Raw genomic sequence first — 8,557 nt, 5'->3', positions numbered from 1 at the left:
CTTCTATTCCAGATCCAGCTGATGCAGAAGGTTGTCTTACCTTCAGGCCTGGAGATTATGTGTATGTGAAGAGGCATGTTCGGAAACATGGACTAGAACCATTGTATGACGGACCATACCAAGTGCTCCTGACAATCCCAAAAGTTGAGATGTTTTATGATAATATGTATGGTTAAACTAGTCAATACCTGGAAAAGCCTACAACAAAGTACTGACCCCTTTAATAATAAGTTCATTACTCACCATCAGATTTTGGTACAAGAATTAAGACAATTGGAAAACAACCAGATCAGTGACTGTTGGATATGTACTCACTCACCAGTTTCAGCCGCTAGTATGCCCTTTCCAGACTGTCATTATTGGAAAGATATATTCATAATCATTCATGGGTACATACAAATCTGTTTATAAAAGGCACCAATGACATGTTATAAAATATCTGGTAACGTCCCTTGTAATGAATTTTCTGAATATAAGCCTAGTAATCCAACATGTGGCAATCCAAATGTTGGATATTGATATTGTAACCCCCTGGGACAAATGCCTTCATGATGTATGTTTTCAAATAACACCATTTTTATCGATTTGGTACATAAATTAGTATTACAGCACTCTGCTTTATGGGATTTACCATCAGCCACATATTGGGTCTGTGGGAATAATGCGTATAAATGGCTCCCAGTCGGAGTAGGGGGGACTTGTACGTTGGCCCGGCTAACTTCAGCCACTTATCTTATTCCCCATAGTAAAGTAGAGTTGAGAACCATCCCTCTTCATACCATCTATAAACGTGCCAAAGACAACACCCCACGCACACCAGGAAGACCTCATTTAGTACAAATGAGTATACGTATACCCAATAAGATAGCCAGTATTGTCTTCCTCTACCCTATGGTAATACAAATGTGAGACAAATTAGTGGAGGTCACTAATTACTTAGATGACCAGATTTAGAGTGTATTGGAAGTAATTAATACTACTGTTGCGGTGCAGAATCAGCTTATCATAGTGGCTAATCAGCATACTTTAGTGCTGGACTAAAGACCAAAGAGTGTTGCATATTGTTGCTTGTTTTTAATATGTTTTACTAAAACTAGTCTTTTATTGTATTCCATTTTACATGAGGAAAGCCTGCCAGTCATCAGAGAGCAAGGAGGACGCTGCCAACCAACATCCATGCTACTATACACGGACTATACACGGACCTCCCAGATGTAACCAGCATTGAGGACATGGATGACAAGGGAATGATGAACTTTACCCGCTTTCCCCGACCAACCTCAGATCTGAGCTTATGATTATATCAACTAACAAGGGGGAATAGACATGCCACGACAGCCTCAATTGGTAACAAGGGCACTAATTGAGTGAAGACCAATGTCCCTCAGCCTCAGAGCATGACCCTGGGATAGCACCTCTATTGTTGATAATAACATAATTTTTAGGGGGGAATGCAAAGGACATATTGATACTCATGCTAGAGAAACTCCATTTTGTCTACTCGCTTTAAAATCATGTTATTATCACTTCTTGCATAACATACATTCTTTCGTTCTCTTCCCATAGAACTGTGCTTCCCTAGAAATTCGGTCAAGAAGTGGGAGCGAGAAGATGTGGCTGTTGGTTGTGGCACATTTTCACCTTGGCCACGGCCCCGTCCTCTGCACGCATCATCACCAGAATGTCCAGTTCCACGTACCTTGCCACGTGCCTTGCCCATTGTAAAGGAAATAAAATAGCTTACACTCGCACTATCAATGGAAAAAGGGTAATAGAAAGTAGATTAGAACCGTGGAAGAGGAAAACCACAGTTCTATTTCTCTGGCCTTCACCCGACTCTTTTAAACAATCAGAACAATCAGGGAGAAACTATTACTGTTTTTCCTTATGGAAAAAATACCAAAGCCTGAATAAGAGAGATTTTTTACCGTGTAATGGCAAACCACACTGGGATTTGTCAGGCGTACACCAGACTATTTTCAACAGATATATTTTTGTGTCAGAACAGTCAGGAGACGCTACTGTTTTCTTTTACTGCAAAAAATGCAAAAAGCAGGATAATAGAGATTTTTTACTGTGTAATGGCAAAACCACAGTTATTGTTTACTGGTGTATACCACACTTTTTAAAATATATAGATTTGCGGCTGAACAGTGAGCGACACACTCAAACTGTTTTTTTTTTAGATACCAAAGGCCCAAAACTGGATACTACAGAGATTTTACCCGTAGAACTGCAAAACCACACTGGGATTTGTCAGGCGTACACCAGACTATTTTCAACATATATATTTTTGAGTCAGAACACTCAGGAGACAAAACTGTTTTTTTTTACTGCAAAAAATGTGAAAAGCAGGATAATATAGATTTTTTACCGTGAACTGGCAAAACCACAGTTTTAATTTACTGGTGTATACCACACTTTTTAAAATATATAGATTTGCAGCTGAACAGTGAGTGACACACTCAAACTGTTTTTTTTTAGATACCAAAGGCCCAAAACTGGATACTACAGAGATTTTACCCGTAGAACTGCAAAACCACACTGGGATTTGTCAGGCGTACACCAGACTATTTTCAACAGATATATTTTTGTGTCAGAACAGTCAGGAGACACTACTGTTTTTTTTTACTGCAAAAAATGCGAAAAGCAGGATAATAGAGCTTTTTTAACGTGGAACAGCAAAACCACAGTATTAATTTACTGGTGTGTACCACACTTTTTAAAATATATAGATTTGCAGCTGAACAGTGAGCGACACACTCAAACTGTTTTTTTTTAGATACCAAAGGCCCAAAACTGGATACTACAGAGATTTTACCCGTAGAACTGCAAAACCACACTGGGATTTGTCAGGCGTGCACCAGACTATTTTCAACAGATATATTTTTGTGTCAGAACAGTCAGTAGACACTACTGTTTTTTTTTGCTGCAAAAAATGCGAAAAGCAGGATAATAGAGATTTTTTACCGTGGAATGGCAACACCACAGTCATTGTTTACTGGTGTATACCACACTTTTAAAATATATAGATTTGCGGCTGAACAGTGAGCGACACACTCAAACTGTTTTTTTTAGATACCAAAGGCCTAAAACTGGATACTACATAGATTTTACCCGTAGAACTGCAAAACCACACTGGGATTTGTCAGGCGTACACCAGACTATTTTCAACAGATATATTTTTGTGTCAGAACACTCAGGAGACACTACTGTTTTTTTTTACTGCAAAAAATGCGAAAAGAAGGATAATAGAGATTTTTTACCGTGGAACAGCAAAACCACAGTTTTAATTTACTGGTGTATACCACAGTTTTTAAAATATATAGATTTGCGGCAGAACAGTGAGCGACACACTCAAACTGTTTTTTTTTAGATACCAAAGGCCCAAGACTGGATACTACAGAGATTTTACCCGTAGAACTACAAAACCACACTGGGATTTGTCAGGCGTACACCAGACTATTTTCAACAGATATATTTTTGTGTCAGAACAGTCAGTAGACACTACTGTTTTTTTTTACTGCAAAAAATGTGAAAAGCAGGATAATAGAGATTTTTTACCGTGAAATGGCAAAACCACAGTTAATGTTTACTGGTGTATACCACACTTTTTAAAATATATAGATTTGCGACTGAACAGTGAGCAACACACTCAACTTGTTTTTTTTTTAGATACCAAAGTCCCAAAACTGGATACTACAGAGATTTTACCCGTGGAATTGCAAAACCACACTTCTGTTTCAGTGGCCTATACCAGACTATTTTCAACAGATATATTTGTGTCTGAAAAATCAGAGACACACTTTTTTTGGGGGGGGGAGGGACACCAATAGGTTAATTAAACGGGTGTTTGTGCAGTGTGTAGGAGGAAAAAAAAAGAGGATTTAGATGAAAAAAAAGGATTTTTACTGGCCCCCGAGACCTGCAGCTAAGTCCAGCAATTTCAGAAAGTGGAGCACACAGGACTGTAATGCAGCATTTGCTGGTATTACCACTGCATCTCCTATACAGCTTGCCTGCCTGCCTGTCTGATATCTGGAATGGATATTAGTCATTAGAAGGACTGTTTGTTTGTTCTGGCAGCCTTTACAGACCCTACACTAACTATTTCACAGGAAAAATCTCTCCCTAGCTCAGCAGCGCTGTCCCTACACTGTCTGATCTGGAGCGTCTGTGTCCAAGATGGCGGCGCCCGGTTTTAAATACTCGAGGTGACGCTGTGCAGCCAACCAATCACTGTAATGCCTACAAATAACAAGGCTGCGGCATTACAGTGACTGGCTGGCAATCCCTGCATGTTCATTGGCTCTGTAAAGAGAGCCAAACATGTAGGGCGGAGACCCGAGCTCCGGCCCAAGTAACCCAGAAATGCTCGGTGCTCGCCGAACATCCCGAGTAGCGTGATGCACGGGCGAGTACCGAGCAGTGTCGAGCATGCTCGCTCAACACTAGTTGCAGCCAATTTTGAGCTTGATGACCAAGCACCGTTTTTTAAATCTGACATGTATCACTTTATGTGGCAATGCTTAACATATCCCCTTGATTCTGATAGTGTTATTTTGTAACACATTGTACTTTATATTAATGGTAAATTTAGGTCAATATATATTTAGTTTTTCTTGTGAAAATATCTAAAGTTGCACAATTTCATTGAAATGCGGTGATGCCCCATATGTCTTCAGAAACTACTGTTTGGTCACACAGCAGGGCTTTGAAAGTAAGAGCACTATGTGGGTTTTGGGAATGCAGATTTTGCAAGAATATTTTGAGGGTGACATTTGCGGAGTTCCAAAAGTACCAAAACAGCAGAAACCTCTCCAAAGTGATCCCATTTTATAAATTACTCCTCACAATGAATTCATCAACACCGGCAATTACTATTTTTGTCCAACAGGTGTTTTCACTCTGCAACATCCAGAATTGCAAATGAGCCAGTTTAGTGCCCAGCTTGCGCTTATGGAGACAAGCACCCAATACATTTTAAGTGGGCTCTCCTTGCTAGAGAAATGCCAAATCTGTGGATTCTTTGACTTACCATTAACGTGGAAACCCCTATTTTTAGAATGAAAGATGACGGTCTTGAGTTGGGGCTTGTGTTTTTTGACTTCCTGGCTTTTTCCCCAAACAGCTTTGTTCCTTGCATATTTTTGAAGCATATTTGTCTCTGTAATGCCACAGCGATTCATAGTCAAACATAAATGGCTGAAATCATTCAGTTAGTGTCTGATACATGCTGCCCGTATTAGCTATCAGGTTTCCTTTAAATCCTCATACAGCTAAGTCAAACTAAAATAAAACAAATTGATGATGTCCAGAATGAAGGAAAAATTACAAAAAATATTATTTTCCTCGAAAGTTAAAAGTGTTCAGTTCTCAAGTTTCTATCATTTTATTTCCTGTAGATAGTTAAAATGATTAGGACTTTTACATTCTCTGTAAACAGTCAGTCCATATGCTTTGTTTATTTTCTGCTTAAAATTTAATGGGTGAAGAAAAAAACTTTTGCCGAAACCCGGGACCTTTAGATATTCAGTCTAACGCTCTCCCAACTGAGCTATTTCGGCAGGACATGTTTAGATTCAGGAATGTTCAACACACTGTAGATGTCACAACTGGATGCATTTATTTTTACTTTGACTTGTTTATGCAAGATTATCTATATTTGAAAGTACAGCTATTTTGCGCACATATTTAAGAACTTAAATTAATTCTTTGTGAATGAATAGAAAAAAACAGCAATTCTGCATTTTTTTTACATTTTCAAATTTACTCAATTCGCCGGGGTAATTCTGACTGTGTCTTTGTAGGACAGGTGATGATTGAGCATAAAACACAATTTGTAAGCATAATGTTGCATCAAGCTTTATTTTTTCTTAGGTGCAAACAATTGAAGTGAAGAAAGGAGATGCAAATTTAGAGGAAATATTCTACTGATTGTTAATGTTGAAAGTGAAAACATTTGTCCCAAAATATGGTGAAACTTTGATGTCAGTATTACATGCGCATTTCAGACTTGTTAAACTATGTTCATCTGCTCTTTTAGCTTTTGTTTATTAAGTATATATATAGTCTATTGATGCCTGAGGTAAAAAAATCTGAAATTAGACTTACTGGTAATTCGTTTTCAAGGAATCTTCCACGACAGCACCTTAGGAGGTTCACTCTCTGCCCTAATAGGGACAGAGAACACATAGAGATGAAATAGCCCCTCCCATTTTCCTATCCACAGTATTTTTCCGATGCCAAAGCAACAACTAACATATGCACAAAGAAACTATGTGATGTTCCCAGAAGTCTTTTGTGAAAGCACAAATTCAGAACATTTAAGATTTGCCTCAAGGACCCCCAGGAATACTGCCAAAGTTGAGAATTGGTTTTGCTAAGCCCCATCACTTTAGTTTTCAATTGGAGCAGAACCCCAACAGATCAGTAGCAGGAGTGAAGGTGTACAATTTCTTGAAAGAAAATGCTAATGTCAGAAGTGGGATTCAAACCCACGCCTGCAGGAGAGACTGCTACCTGAACGCAGCGCCTTAGACAGCTCAGCCACCCTGAATTCTTCTGGATTTTGTAATTTAACTCTTTCTAAGCTAAGCAGTAGACAGATGAGCATTACTTGTGATGAAAGGAAATATACCATGATTTCTTTTAGTTTAATATTGATTTGTAACTTATTAGTTACAGCCAATTTTGAGCTTCATGACCAAGCACCGTTTTTTAAATCTGACATGTATCACTTTATGTGGCAATAACACTGGAATGCTTAACATATCCCCGTGATTCTGATAGTGTTATTTTGTAACACATTGTACTTTATATTAATGGTAAATTTAGGTCAATAAATATTTAGTTTTTCTTGTGAAAATATCTAAAGTTGCACAATTTCATTGAAATACGGTGATGCCCCATATGTCTTCAGAAACTACTGTTTGGTCACACAGCAGGGCTTTGAAAGTAAGAGCGCTATATGGGTTTTGGGAATGGAGATTTTGCAAGAATATTTTGAGGGTGACATTTGCGGAGTTCAAAAAGTACCAAAACAGCAAAAACCCCTCCAAAGTGATCCCATTTTATAAATTATTCCTCACAATGAATTCATCAACACCGGCAATTACTATTTTTGTCCAACAGGTGTTTTCACTCTGCAACATCCAGAATTGCAAATTAGCCAGTTTATTGCCCAGCTTGCGCTTATGGAGACAAGCACCCCATACATTTTAAGTGGGCTCTCCTCGCTAGAGAAATGCCAAATCTGTGGATTCTTTGTCTTACCATTAACGTGGAAACCCCTTTTTTTAGAATGAAAGATGACGGTCCTGAGTTGGGGCTTGTGTTTTTTGCCTTCCTGGCTTTTTCCCCAAATAGTTTTGTTCCTGGCATATTTTTTAAGCATATTTGTCTCAGTAATGCCACAGCAATTCATAGTCAAACATAAATGGCTGAAATCATTCAGCTAGTGTCTGATACATGCTGCCCGTATTAGCTATCAGGTTTCCTTTAAATCCTCATACAGCTAAGTCAAACTAAATTAAAACAAAGTGATGACGTCCAGAATGAAGGAAAAATTACAAAAAATATTATTTTCCTCAAAAGTTAAAAGTGTTAAGTTCTCAAGTTTCTATCATTTTATTTCCTGTAGATAGTTATAATGATTAGGACTTTTACATTCTCTGTAAACAGTCAGTCCATATGCTTTGTTTATTTTCTGCTTAAAATTTAATGGGTGAATAAAAAAACTTTTGCCAAAACCCAAGATTGAACCAGCGACCTTTAGATCTTCAGTCTAACACTCTCCCAACTGAGTTATTTCGGCAGGACACATTTAGATTCAGCAATGTTCAACACACTGTAGATGTCACAACTGGATGTATTTATTTTTGCTTTGACTTGTTTTTGAAAGATTATCTATATATGAAAGTCCCACTATTTTGCGTACATATTTAAGAACTTACATTAATTCTTTGTGAATAAATAGAAAAAAATAGCAATTCTGCATTTTTTTTACATTTTCAAATTTACTCAATTCGCCAGGGTAATTCTGACTGTGTCTCTGTAGGACAGGTGATGATTGAGCATAAAACACAATTTGTAAACATAATTTTGCATCAAGCTTTATTTTTTTATTAGGTGCAAACAATTTGAGTGAAGAAAGGAGATGCAAATTTAGAGAAAATATTCTACTGATTGTTAATGTTGAAAGTGAAAACATTTGTCCCAAAATGTGGTGAAACTTTGATGTCAGTATCACATGCGCATTTCAGACTTGTTAAACTATGTTCATCTGCTCTTTTAGCTTTTGTTTATTAAGTATATTTATAGTCTATTGATGCCTGAGGTAAAAAAATCTGAAATGAGACTTGCTGGTAATTCGGTTTTTTAGGAATCTTCCACGACAGCACGTTAGCAGGTTCACTTTCTGCCCTAATAAGGACAGAGAACACATAGAGATGAAATATTCCCTCCCATTTTCCTATCCACAGTATTTTTCCGATGCCAAAGCAACAACTAACATATGCACAAAGAAACTATTTGATGTTCCCAGAAGTCTTTTGTG

The 8,557-nt window shown here is 37.7% G+C and overlaps 1 non-coding gene across 1 annotated transcript; it reads right to left on the bottom strand.

The window, feature by feature from the left end:
• Positions 1-7,743: 7,743 nt before the first annotated feature.
• Positions 7,744-7,816, bottom strand: TRNAF-GAA (transfer RNA phenylalanine (anticodon GAA)). Its single transcript has one exon. It is a non-coding gene; the product is annotated as a tRNA-Phe (tRNA).
• Positions 7,817-8,557: the final 741 nt, after the last annotated feature.

The sequence above is a fragment of the Phyllobates terribilis genome, unplaced genomic scaffold, assembly GCF_046119375.1.
Source record: "Phyllobates terribilis strain yellow unplaced genomic scaffold, ASM4611937v1 Scaffold_65__1_contigs__length_7625178, whole genome shotgun sequence".
In the NCBI taxonomy this organism is placed as follows: domain Eukaryota; kingdom Metazoa; phylum Chordata; class Amphibia; order Anura; family Dendrobatidae; genus Phyllobates; species Phyllobates terribilis.
Note: the sequence above shows the minus strand (reverse complement) of the source record. Positions and strands in the feature narration are given on the sequence as shown.